Below are 14,085 nucleotides of genomic sequence, written 5' to 3' on the forward strand. Positions count from 1 at the left end.
GGACCTTCAGTAGCAAAACTTTCTGTAACATCTCTGAATTAGGCCTCTTGCACACGACCGTTGTGGTTCCATGGCCGTATTGAGGGCCGCATACGGCGGTTCCGCAATACACGAGTCACAGGCCGTGTGCATTCCGCATCACGGATGCAGACCCATCCACTCGAATGGGTCTGCAAATCCGGAGATGCGGTGCAGAACAGAAGCACGGAACGGAACCCCACGGAAGCACTACAGAGTTTCGTGGGGTTCCGATTCGTGCTTCCGTTCCGCAAAAAAAAAAAAAACTGAGCTTGTTCTATCTTTTTGCGGAACAGACAGATCACGGACCCATTCAAGTTGAATGGGTCTGGATCCGTCCCGGCCGCCGCATGGACGTGGACCGCACAGAACGGAACCACAACGGCAGTGTGCAAGAGGCCTTACACCGATCTCTTGCTGAACATCTTTGGTTTATCTAAAAGAAAGAAGCTGAATAGATGCGCCAATGATGAAAAGACGGCGAGGAACGGCAGCTGCTAGAAGTCAAGGATGGTTACATCACCGCTACTATTTTCAGCCACCAATTCAAATTAACACATTCACAAGTGTGATTTCTGTTACTAAGTGAAAAACAATTCAACTTTGCTTCACACGTCGAGGAGCAGCATTTTCACAGGTATCCCGAGTCGTCCATAGTCATGGCGCGCAATGTATGAAGGGGGCTCGGTGTCATAGTAAATAGATGCAACATTGACAACAAACACGTAGCACACCAGTCTCTGCAGAAGAGCTCCCCAAGATCACAGCTCAAAGGCCACACGGTTCTAGATTCCGCCATTCCAGGAACGTCTTATCACATGCAATCTGCTTTCAAGGCTTGGTCTCGTTTAGTTTAAAGGAGTTTTCCAAAAATATTAAAAGCTATGAACTGGAGGCCCATAGCCTCCTGAAAGATTCATGTGTGCCTTCTCCAATTCTGCATGCTGTCTCCTGCTCCTCCATCTTAAGTCCCTGGCTGGCTTTCTTCTGGCCACTTGAGCAGCTGCAGCCAAAGACTGGCTTCAGCAATGACGTCTACCCGAAGACGCATCACGTCTGAAGCCAGTTCTTGCCCCCATTGTCTGATAGGTGCGGGTCCCATTCTCTACAATGAGAACAGAGCAGCCGCCCTCCATTCATTTCTATGGGGCCACCGAAAATAGCCGAGCACTGGCTCGGCTATTGCCGTCTGCCCCATAGAAATGAATGGGAACATGGTCCGCGCATGTCCGCTATGCTCCCATTCACTTTTATGGGAGCAGCGTTTGGTGGTGGACGGACCCCGGGAAATCCGGTATCCTCCAGCTACAGCGCTTCGTTCTCGTTGTAGGTGTGGGCCCCAGAGGTGGGACCCGCACCTATCAGACAATGGGGCCATATTCTAGCGATATGCCCCCATTGTCCGAGATGGGAATACCCCCTGTTCCGTACAGCATTAAAATGTATGAGAAGTGGTGGAGCAGGAGCCGGCGAATAAGCCGGACTCTTCTCCAGAGTGTCCTGCCCACATTATACAGTAATATCTCACAAAAGCAGAATGCTGAAATCAGAGTGTCTGCCCCGGTGAGGTCACAATAACGACCGATTCCCCTTAAAAGGATAGCCAATGACACATAACATCTGAAATGAGGGTATTTAGTGTTCCCGCCCCATACATGCCATTTTGAGATGACACCCTTCTTTGCCAGTTAGAGATAGTAAAGAGTCTCACATGCCACTTTCTTCCCCATTTGGCCAGCCCTGCATATGCTGATGTGTGACCACTGCTCCAGTCAAATGGGGGACCCTGGACCCCCATTACGCTCTGTGATGGTCGCAGTGATCATACATGTACCACCTTCCCTGACAACCAGTACTATTCATGGGCCAGTCCCTTTAACCCAGGCTGAGAGGACTCAGCGAGGGTCCGTGCGCCTTCAGTCCACACCACACTCAAGTCTAAACCCTATAAAAGTAAAACTAATAGAAGTAGCCCCTAACCTCCTTTCCGCTCATGCATGCCAACAGACGCTCTAAGACCCACATCTCTGGAGAGGTCCGGTAAAGGCGTACACCGAAGAGACCTGATAACAGGGAGCAATAGATCACATTCAACCGCACCGTCCCTTTAACTACTGCAAGAAAAAAAGGTCAAGATGCCACAATAAATGTCACTCACCCCGAGCGTGCCCTGATCTGTGCCCAGCACCGTGCATGTCGTCAGGCTACTGGGAGGCACAGGCTACAGAGAACTCTTGGAAGAGATGAAGTCATCTTTGGGCACAGTATCATTATGCATATGAGGAGAAGAAGAAACCCCACAAGGGGAGCGCTAGGTGGCCAGCACACAGGTACCTACCATCCTGCAGCACCGAGCGGTGACACAGCCAGTGGATGGCACCTGAGTGACTCACTCCGGCTATAATTGGCAAATTCCTCACTTCCAATCGCATGACTATGAGCCACCCTCACACTGTGATGCAGAGATGAGTAAGCCAGGCGGCTGGCAGGAAGCAAGGGGTTAATGGCAGCACACAAACCAGGTGTCCACACGGGACGGCAATGAGAGCGGAGCCCCCCCAAGTCTTACCGCACAATGGGCGCAACTCTGAGAGAAACTCCTGCTGGAAGGCGAGGGCGGGGGTCCCGGTCCTGTCACAGGAAAAGTGCGGGGAGGGAGGCGACACCTGTCAAAGTGAGTTGGCGAGTCAAGAAGGCTGCGGGGGGAGAAAGAAAGTGCTGGCAGGATGCGAAGGGGTGTCCTCGTCAGTGCATGCGGGGCAGGGGAGGGGCTCCTGTCACAGCGGGTCGGGGGGCAGGGTCCCGCATCAGGCACTTCCCGCTCGTCTCCGGCTGGTGCTCTTTCACTTCTGTCAGTGCTCCGCGCACGGCTCAAGCACACCTTTCTGACCCTTCGCGGCCCCCATCCCTCCTCAGGGAGAGTTTACTGATAAAGAAGAAAAAAAATGGAACCTCCAGCGCTCGGAGAACAGACTCTCAAGGCAGAAGAAGCCGAACGCAGAGAAACCGTTGGCAGGTCAACCGTTAAAAATCCACGGCTGCGCGCTCGATTGGTCTGGTCGTTTAGAATAGGGAAGTGCGTGCTTCCTATGTTATTACATTTTTGGAGCCCACGTGAGGCCGCGGGCTCCTCCCCGTTCAGTGACATTCTGAAGTCTCTACGCTATTTTTAGCCCATTGGTTATTTGTTAACCCAAAAACTGCCAGAGCAAAGTGGTCACACGTTGTAATGGAATGTGCGCGGCGTGCAGCTGCTACCTACTTAGTACATAGGTGCGTCGTGTAAAAGTACGACTGGCCGTGTTATGGTTCTCCAGGCGGACCGAGCGCGTCTTCTCCACGGAACGCGGGAACTTGTTGTGCACGGTGCAGACGAGCGGAGCACATGCGACTCTTGTAATTATAGAGACGCTAAATCTGTGGGGGCGGCTGATGAGAAATTGGGTCACGTAATAAAGGCAGAATCGTCCTGATTTCTACTCCTGACATGTGTCAGCCCTCCGCTCTGCTGCCCCCTGCCTGTGAAATGAGGGAACAGCGCGCTTTTAATAATAGCCACTTCATAAAAAATGCATCGTTCTGTTCTGACTCATTACTAGGCTGTCAGAAAGAAAAAGCAGCAGCCACTCAGAGGTTAACTGCTGCACCCTGTATTTTCCTATATTTCACAGGGGCGGACTGGTAACAAAGTTGCCCTGGAAAAAAAAACTAAAAGTGGCCCCTTTAGTAGTGGGGTCCAAATTGATGGAAGGCAGAGCCAACACAAGTAGGTGGGCCAACAATACCATAGTGTGGCACATTATACCACCCCAACAGAGCCAAATACCACGGTCAACCACAAAATACATCCCCAAAAACTTCCACTGGCCAGCCGTGGGAAGGGCTCAGGCGGCCCCCTGGCATTGGCCCACCGAAAAATTTCCCTGTAAGGTCTATGGTCAATCTACCCATGTATATGCAGGATTTTAGGCATAATCAGTTGGGTGCCATATTAATAACTGTATTCTGTAGGGGGAAATACATACAATCCAAGCAGGAGCAGGAACTTTCATCAGTTTAGCCATAGTCTAATTATGCTCTTACCTCAAAGGGCGGCCCCCACTGATGCCATGGCCCTTTTTTTTTTTTCAAAGACCCCCTAGTTCGTCTGCTCTTGGCCCCGTTGATTTCAGCGCCTTATATTATAATGAGCCGACTCGGTTATACTAGGCGGAGACATGCAGTTTCACTGGGGGTGGTTCTCTTCTCCCTGTCTGTGAGCGCATCCAATCAGAGCGCACCACTCTTAGCCAGGGAGGAGCTCATTCTCCCTGGCTAATAGCGGTGCCCTCTGATTGGATGTGCTCACAGCCAAGGAGAACAGAACCACCCCCAGCGAAACTGCATGTCTCCGCCTAGTATAACCAAGTCGGCTCATTATAATATAAGGCGCCAAAATCAACGTGGCCAAGGGCGGACGAACGGGGGGGTCTTTGGGAAAAAAAGTGCCATGGCATCAGTGGGGGCCGCCCTGTAAGGTAAGACCATAATTAGACTATGGCTAAACTGATGAAAAGTCCTCTTTAAAGTGGCCCTGGAAAAAAAACTAAAAGTGGCCCCATGTTTTAGGCAGTGCCAAACTGACAGAAGGTGCAGGGCAACACAAGTCGATAGGGATAGCAGAAGTATGTGTGGCCAGCAATACTGTATGGCAGCACAAAATACTGTCGCCCCAACAGAACCAAACACTCCTGTGCAGCACAAAATACCAACCCAACAGAACCAAACACTCTTGTGCAGCACAAAATACTGCTCCAGCACAACCAAATACCACAGTGCAGCACAAAATACTGCCGCCCCTTGCCACAGTACTCAACTGTATGACTGTCCTGAGTGGCTGTGAGGAGGGCTCAGTCGGCCCACCAGGAAACTTCCTTGTAGGGTCTATAGCCAGTCCGCCCCTGGATCCAAGTTACTTTACCCGTACCTCCCAACATTTGAAAAGCCCAAGGAGGGACAACAGCAGCAGCGCACAGCAAATCTTTGCACACTATGCCATGTCTCTAACTCTGCATGTATGTATCTGTGCATGCCCAATCCTTTGTGCCCCCACACAGTAGTTATTCCCCCTTATTTCCTCCACACAGTAGAATGCCCTGTTAGTGCCCCCACACAGTAGCATGCCCCATACCCCCACTATAAGAAAGCTCTGTTAGTGCCTCTACATAGTTGAATGCCCCTTTAGTGCCCCCTTACAGTAGTGAAGCCCCTGTAGTGTTAATAAAACTGAAAAGTAATACTCACCTAGCCCCATTCCCCCCATGAATAGAGAACATTATGCTCTCCCCAGCAGGAAGGCGTGATGTGTCATCACACCTGCTGAGCTGAGCAGGAGAGAGCACAGGCCGGGGTATGAGTCTCTCCCTGGGAGCTTTCCTGGTCAGCAGGCATGATTATGTCAGACACAGATACAGTTGAATTGGCGATATGCCACAGCCCTCCCGGGACCGTGGGACAGCTGCCAGATTCCGGGACTATCCCACTGATCTAGGATAGTTGGGAGTTATGATGTTACCCAGTATGGAGTTGTTTTGCTTGCAATATGGTGCAGTCCATATTACACAATATATCAGGCTCTGTTCACACTACTGTTGCAATTTCCATTTATAATGGAGGCTATAACGCTCTGCCAGATCCCTGACATGATTATTGCACCAAATGCCCGATGGGCCTCACTGACTTATAAAAGGGCCTACCAGGTTTCGTCAGGAAGAATAGTGCTGCAGCTTTAGGGCTTGTGTCCACTATTTTATTACAGCTCTGTGCCTTATCTGGTTAATACGGCACCCACAGTGGTCTCTGGGGCCCTACTGTTCCCCCAAAAGCCTCCAATTTCATGAATCAGGAAATTAAAATAACACATTGCTGTATTATGGAGGTATTCTCCCCTTTCCTGCTATTGGAGAATACCTCCATAATATAGCAATGTACAGAACCACCATAGGGCGGCACGCTTATTGCCTTTGGCTCTATAGTATCAGGTTGCTGGGACTATGTGAGACTTCAGCCCCATGCCCACAACTCTGCCTTGTGTAGCACCGCTTTTTCTTCAACTATGCAAGGACACCAGCCGTTGGAAATGATCTAGGTCGATTTGTAATGTAGTGGAAATATCATGCAATAATATTGCGGCAGCCACTGCAAAATGGTTACATCTGGTTGTGCAACTTAATACATTCCTGCACACCCGACTGGTACTTCACTTTGGTTAGTCCTAGCTTATTATGCATGTAAAAATGCATGATCTCGGACTATGCACATCTAATAAAAGGCAAGTAAAATATACAATACTAATGCAACCATGTAGCACAGCCTGTGATATAAAGCTAGGCTTCCCTTTAAAAACATAAAGAAGATTTCTCATCCATCCAAGAGTCTCCTGAGGCCGAGGTCCTTCCTGCAGCATGACACTGTTACCTCCTTCACAGAACGGTATTAGGTTCCTACAGCTTATGTATAAATAACTACACTATCGGCTATATTACTGGACCCAGGAAGTATTTATTTATGCAGATGACAGGGCCGACCCTAGAGCCACTCCATCCAGATGTCAGGCAGTGCCAGCATCAGAAATGTCTGCCTTCAAACAGTTAAATAGCTAGGGGCCCTGCCCACCTCGCTCCTCATCTTATACACCATTGTGACACCTTTCAATTTTTTAAGTATGAGACTTTTTCCTTTATTTATTTTTTCTTGCAGTTCCCATAGGTAGTCTAGTCTTCACACTTTTGGCCATAGCGGGGTAAACACACAAGGCGTGTGTATAGTATAGTATAACTATAATTAGGTGGGTCTCCTCCCACTTGGCTAACTAATGATACCTATTCATATTGATTTATTACACGTGAGGGTCGTTTGCTTCACTAATATGAATGTATTGATTTCATGTATATTACACTATTCACTTTGTATCCTCATGCTCTGACAATCATGTATGACTATCCATATTTGGAATCATGTTCACATATGGATATTCTGCACTATACATATATATATACACACACACTTTTTTGTATTATTTTTTGTATGATTACTTATTAATTGCTTTTCTGATGCACCTGCACTTTTTGTATAAATATGTTGTATTCACTTCCACTTGCTGCTTGAGAAAGGCTCCATTATAGAGCTGAAACGTCGCACTTCCCGCATGGGTGAATAAACGCTTCAGCTTTTTTCATGTGAGTGTGCTGCCTGGTCTTTATTTTTGGGGCTAAACACACAGGGCCAGATTTATCACTACACTTACATCTTAGGCTACTTTCACGTTTGGTGTGGATCTGTCATGGATCTGCACAGACGGATCTGGCAGCGTCCGGAGGACGGGCGCTGGCAGCGTGAGTCACTACGTCATGCGCCCACGCCGCCTGCTTCATTCATAAAGTGGGCGGCGCAGGCGTGTGACATAGTGAGTGACGCGCCGCCCGCCTGTCCTCCCGGCCTGCCTCCTCTCTGCTACCTACCGAACGCTTGTAGTTGTAAGTAGCGCTGATTATGCAATTACCGGTATATACACAATTAACCATTACAGAATACAGATAGGATTATACAGTGAGCGGGGCCCGTGTAGTAGAATACAGTCACTGCACGGGCCCCGCTGTCATTATAAATGCAGATGCCGGCCCCCAGCCCTTGTATTGAGGCTCATTCACTACAGGGACACTGTTATGGAGGGGATCTGTGGATGACACATAGCATAAGATGCTATATATGTGTCATCCACAGATCCCCCCCCCCATAACCGTGTCATACACAGATCCCCATAACAGTGCCATCCAGAGACCCCAATAAGAGCCACCCACAGATCCCCCATAAGTGTCACCCACAGATCCCCCATAAGTGTCACCCACAGATCCCCCATAACAGTACGTCACCCACAGATCCCCCATAACAGTTCGCCATCCACAGATCCCCCATAACAGTGCCATCCAGAGACCCCAATAAGAGCCACCCACAGATCCCCCATAAGTGTCACCCACAGATCCCCCATAAGTGTCACCCACAGATCCCCCATAACAGTACGTCACCCACAGATCCCCCATAACAGTTCGCCATCCACAGATCCCCCATAACAGTGCGCCATCCACAGACCACAATTAGTTCAAAACCCACCAAAAGCACACCTATTGGTTCAAAATATTTTTTTTCTTATTTTCCTCCTCAAAAACCTAGGTGCGTCTTATGGGCCGGTGCGTCTTATAGGGCGAAAAATACGGTAGTTCACACACAATGGAAAAAAATATATAGCATGTCCTATTCTTGTCCGTTTTGCGGACAAGAATAGGCATTTCTACAACTGCTGCTGGCACATAAAAACCCGGCTCTTACTCCACCGAGGCCAGGAACCTCGGTGACACGTACCTATCATCCACGATGATTCCTTGTACCTTCTTACACCTTGTAAAAATAAAAAATCTAGGGCTAAAGCAATGTACTATTGGAAAAAAAAATTAATTTTCTTTTTCACAGTCCAATGTTAGGGTGCATTTACACAACTGTAATTCTGGGTCCGCATCCGTTCTGCTATTTTGCGGAATGGGTGCAGACCCATTCAATTCAATGGGGCCACAAAAGATGCAGACAGCACACGGTGTGCTGTCCGCATCCGTTGTTCCGTTTCACGGCCATGCAAAAAATATAGAGCACGTCCTATTCTTGTCTGCAAGCGGACAAAGATTAGGCATTTTCTATATAGCGTCTGGCCATGTGCGGTCCACAAAATATGGAACGCTCATGGCCGGTATCTGAAATTTGTGGACCGCAAAACACTTACGGTCATGTTAATGCACCCTTAGGGTCCATTCATACGTCCATAGTGTATTGCGGATCCGGAATACACCGGACCGGCACTCGTATAGAAATGCATATTCTTGTCCACTATTGCGAACAAGAATAGGACATGTTCTATTTATTTTGGGAGCCGCGGACTGTAAGTACAGAGCCGCGGACCGAAAATGTTGTGCTGTCCGCATCCTTTCCGTCCCTATTGAGAATGAATAGGTCCGCACCCGTTCTGCAGAATTGCAGAACGGATGCGGACCCATTCTACGGACGTGTGAATGGACCCTTAATGAATTCTGAGAAAAAGAACGGTGGTGTAAAAACCATCACTACACCCGTAGCTGAATTCCTTCGGTGTATAGATTAAAAAATAGGGTTATTTCTTATTTCAGAGGTCTTTAAAGTTCGACATGGTGCACAATCCAGAAAAATCTATGTTTAAAAACCAAATGGCGCTCTTTTCTTTCTGGGCCACATATGGGGTATTTCCATACTCTGGAAACTTTACGTAACTATTTCAGATGTGCTTTTTCTCCTGTTTAACCTTTATAAAAATGAAAAAAAAAAAAAGTGAAAACTACATAGCACATTTAAAAAATGATGCCAACATAAAGTGGACATATATGAAATATTAATTATGAACTATTTTGTGAGATATGACTATATGCCTTTAAAGCTGAGAAATTCTAATTTTAAAAATGGCACATTTTCATTAAATTTTGGATTTTTATAAGGACAAAATATACTGACCAAAATTTGCCACTAACTTAAAGGGAACCTGTCATGTGGATATTTGATTATAATCTAACTAATTATATACAATCATTAACTACTAAAAAGTGCCTTAGATGTATTCACTTACTGGTGTGACAGATGGTTACCTCATAATATACACACAAAGATGCCGCATGCTAATGAGATGATTTGAGTCCAGCATGATGTCAGTGAGTCCAGTGTATATTTAATTCAGAGCTATAGCCACTCCCCTGCCCACCTGCTGCTGATTCATATGGAAAATAACTGTCAATCAGCAGCAGGTAGGCGGGGAGAGTCAGGAGCTCATGAATATTCATGACTCATCATTTTCAGCTGGAACTTTCCAATACAAGATGTTGGCAGATTGACTGGGTCAATTAAAGAAAGTGACCCAGCATTTTGCTAAGAGAATCAGTCACTTATTTATGTTGCCCTTAGTTAGGACACTATAAAACTGGTGACAGGTTTCCTTTAAAATACAATGGGGGACATTTACTAAGCATGTGGCACCAGAATTATGTAAAATGCGCTAAAAACAATGGCCTTTTGATTTGCACCAAATATATAAATTGTTTTCTCCAGAATTTTCACCATAAAGAATGCATCACGCTAGAAATATATATATATATATATATATATAAAAAGAAGGACATATACAGGTCCTTCTAAAAAAATTAGCATATTGTGATAAAGTTTATTATTTTCTGTAATGTACTGATAAAAATTAGACTTTCATATATTTTAGATTCATTACACACCAACGGAAGTAGTTCAAGCCTTTTATTGTTTTAATATTGATGATTTTGGCATACAGCTCATGAAAACCCAAAATTCCTATCTCAAAAAATTAGCATATCATTAAAAGGTTCTCTAAACGAGCTATTAACCTAATCATCTGAATCAACTAATTAACTCTAAACACCTGCAAAAGATTCCTGAGGCTTTTAAAAACTCCCAGCCTGGTTCATTACTCAAAACCGCAATCATGGGTAAGACTGCTGACCTGACTGCTGTCCAGAAGGCCATCATTGACACCCTCAAGCAAGAGGGTAAGACACAGAAAGAAATTTCTGAACGAATAGGCTGTTCCCAGAGTGCTGTATCAAGGCACCTCAGTGGGAAGTCTGTGGGAAGGAAAAAGTGTGGCAGAAAACAGGTGACCGGACCCTGAGGAAGATTGTGGAGAAGGACCGATTCCAGACCTTGGGGGACCTGCGGAAGCAGTGGACTGAGTCTGGAGTAGAAACATCCAGAGCCACCGTGTACAGGCGTGTGCAGGAAATGGGCTACAGGTGCCGCATTCCCCAGGTCAAGCCACTTTTGAACCAGAAACAGCGGCAGAAGCGCCTGACCTGGGCTACAGAGGAGCAGCACTGGACTGTTGCTCAGTGGTCAAAGTACTTTTTTTGGATGAAAGCAAATTTTGCATGTCATTCGGAAATCAAGGTGCCAGAGTCTGGAGGAGGACTGGGGAGAGGGATATGCCAAAATGCCTGAAGTCCAGTGTCAAGTACCCACAGTCAGTGATGGTCTGGGGTGCCATGTCAGCTGCTGGTGTTGGTCCACTGTGTTTTATCAAGGGCAGGGTCAATGCAGCTAGCTATCAGGAGATTTTGGAGCACTTCATGCTTCCATCTGCTGAAAAGCTTTATGGAGATGAAGATTTCATTTTTCAGCACGACCTGGCACCTGCTCACAGTGCCAAAACCACTGGTAAATGGTTTACTGACCATGGTATTACTGTGCTCAATTGGCCTGCCAACTCTCCTGACCTGAACCCCATAGAGAATCTGTGTGATATTGGGAAGAGAAAGTTGAGAGACGCAAGACCCAACACTCTGGATGAGCTTAAGGCTGCTATCGAAGCATCCTGGGCCTCCATAACACCTCAGCAGTGCCACAGGCTGATTGCCTCCATGCCACGCCGCATTGAAGCAGTCATTTCTGCAAAAGGATTCCCGACCAAGTATTGAGTGCAGAACTGAACATAATTATTTGAAGGTTGACTTTTTTCGTATTAAAAACACTTTTCTTTTATTGGTCGGATGAAATATGCTAATTTTTTGAGATAGGAAATTTGGGTTTTCATGAGCTGTATGCCAAAATCATCAATATTAAAACAATAAAAGGCTTGAACTACTTCAGTTGTGTGTAATGAATCTAAAATATATGAAAGTCTAATGTTTATCAGTACATTACAGAAAATAATGAACTTTATCACAATATGCTAATTTTTTTAGAAGGACCTGTATATGTGTGTGTATGTTCTGCGATCATTCCAAAAAAACAACCATCAATTTCAACGAAACTTGGTATACACATCCCTTGCTACCTGGAAAAAACCTTGTGGGGGTCGTAGCTCTCTAGGACATACCGTTCCTGAGATAATCCCCAAAAATTACCTGCATTAGTCAATACAAGCCTGCAAGTCTTTCTCTTCATATCCCAAATGCCATACACACGGTCACATGTCCCTTATCAGCCAATAGAAGCTCGCAGGCCCTTAGTCTCTACATACACACAGTTTTACTCCAGGTTTTCATAACAACCCAGCCATTTTTCTTCACTGCTATAGGTCAGCTTTAGGCTAGGGCTACACAACGACATGTGTCGTACGACACATAGGGCACAATTACACTGACTGCTACATGTGACAATTTTTATAATGATAGTCTATGGTGTTGCACTGCGACATGTGACATGTTGCTCGCAGCATGTCACATGCCACAGTGCAACATCATAGACTATCATTATAAAAATTGTTGAGACAAAATGTTGCGTGACACATGTCGTCGTGTAGCCCTAGCATTAAAGGGGCAGGGCGCTGTGGAGGTCACTGTTAAAGGGGTGGGCACTGTGAAGGTCACTGTTAAAAAGGCTGGCTCTGTGGGTGTCACTGTTAAAGGGGCATTGTGCTGTGGAGGTCACTGCTAAAGAGGAAGGCACTGTGGAGGTCACTGTTAAAGGGGAGGGCGCTGTGGAGGTCACTGTTAAAGAGGCGGGCACTGAGGAGGTCACTGTTAAAGGGGCAGAGCGCTGTGGAGGTCACTGTTAAAGGGGTGGGCACTGTGGAGGTCACTGTTAAAGAGACAGGCACTGTGGAGGTCACTGTTAAAGGGGCGGGCGCTGTGGAGGTTACTGTTAAAAAGGCGGGCACTGTGGGCGTAACTGTTAAAGGGGCAGGGTGCTGTGGAGGTCACTGTTAAAGGGGCGGGCGCTGTGGTGGTCACTGTTAAAAAGGCGGGCACTGAGGAGGTCACTGTTAAAAGGGGCAGGGTACTGTGGAGGTCAATGTTAAAAAGGCAGGCACTGTGGAGGTCAATGTTAAAGAGGCAGGCACTGTGGAGGTCACTGTTCAGAGGGCAGGGGCCACTATTAAAGGGGCAACTGCTGTGGAGGTCACTTTTAAAGCAGCAGGGTACTCTGAGGTCACTGTTAAGGCAGCGTGGTACTGTGATGGCTACTGTTACGGGGGTGGGCCCCTGAGGAGGTCACTGTCAAGGGAGTGGGGTGCTGTGAAACTCACTGTTAAAGGGGCGGGCTACTGTGGAGGTCCTATTTAAAAGTGCCTGGGCACTGTAAGGGGGGGGCAGTGTTAAGGGGTGGGGGACTGTGGAGTTCACTGTTAAAGAGAACTAGGTGGATAATCAAGTTTATATATTTCTTTTAAAGTCACATTATAAAAGCGGCGTGCGTAACAAATCACCACTTTTGATTTGTAACGTTAGTATTTTTTTGGCACAACTTATGTTATTATTGATAAATGTCTCCCAATGTCATAAAAAAAATCTCAGAATGGTTAAGTAAAAGCATTTCAAAATTATTACCAAATAAAGTGGCACATGTGAGATTAGAAAAATGGGGCTGCGCCCTGAACATCAAAATAGGCTAGCCTTTGTTCTTAAGGGGTTAAATAATTTTTGCATCTTTTTTCGGTGACAGCTATGGCTTCATATTTATGCCATTTTTATTATAGTATTTTTTTACTTTTTTTAAATAGTCAGTTTTTTTTCACATTTTTCAAATTTATTTTTAATAAATTTACTTAAAAGCATGCAACTAAAATACGTTGTTTCATTGTGTCCTCTTTCAGTTACAGTCATTCTTATATAGAGGATATATCGTTTATGGGGGCTAGACGCTGTGGTGTGTGCTAGTGGTGGCTTTATTGTTTTATTATTACAATTTTTATTTTGTTTTGTCTTTATAAAGAATGTTTTGCACTTTATGCCCCCGTAACATCATACAAGACTTTTGGGGGGCATTTTGGATTTCGTTTTATTTTTTTACTGATGACTTCTGTGATACCTGGGGCTAACATATGAGTTAGGCTACTTTCACACTCGCGTTTGGTTTATCTGTACCATAGCCAAGACGGATCCGTCTTGAACACCATTGAAAGTCAACAGGGGACAGATCTGTTTTCTATTGTGTCAGATTGTGTCACAGAAAACGGATCCGTCCTCATTGACATTGTGTGCCAAGAAGGATCCG

General features: G+C 46.1%; 1 protein-coding gene across 3 annotated transcripts in view; it reads right to left on the minus strand.

The window, feature by feature from the left end:
• The window catches only part of TAOK3 (TAO kinase 3), a 195,499-nt gene extending 191,870 nt beyond the window's left edge, over positions 1-3,629 (minus strand). Inside the window, exon 1 of one of the 3 annotated variants that reach the window (XM_044275825.1) lies at positions 3,281-3,629. The gene's annotated coding sequence lies outside the window, so the exon portion shown is untranslated. Of the gene's footprint in view, positions 1-2,587; positions 3,228-3,280 lie in introns of those variants that run through there. The other 2 variants (XM_044275823.1, XM_044275827.1) reach the window with 2 other exon arrangements.
• Positions 3,630-14,085: the final 10,456 nt, after the last annotated feature.

This window comes from Bufo gargarizans, chromosome 1 (assembly GCF_014858855.1).
Source record: "Bufo gargarizans isolate SCDJY-AF-19 chromosome 1, ASM1485885v1, whole genome shotgun sequence".
NCBI classification, from domain to species: domain Eukaryota; kingdom Metazoa; phylum Chordata; class Amphibia; order Anura; family Bufonidae; genus Bufo; species Bufo gargarizans.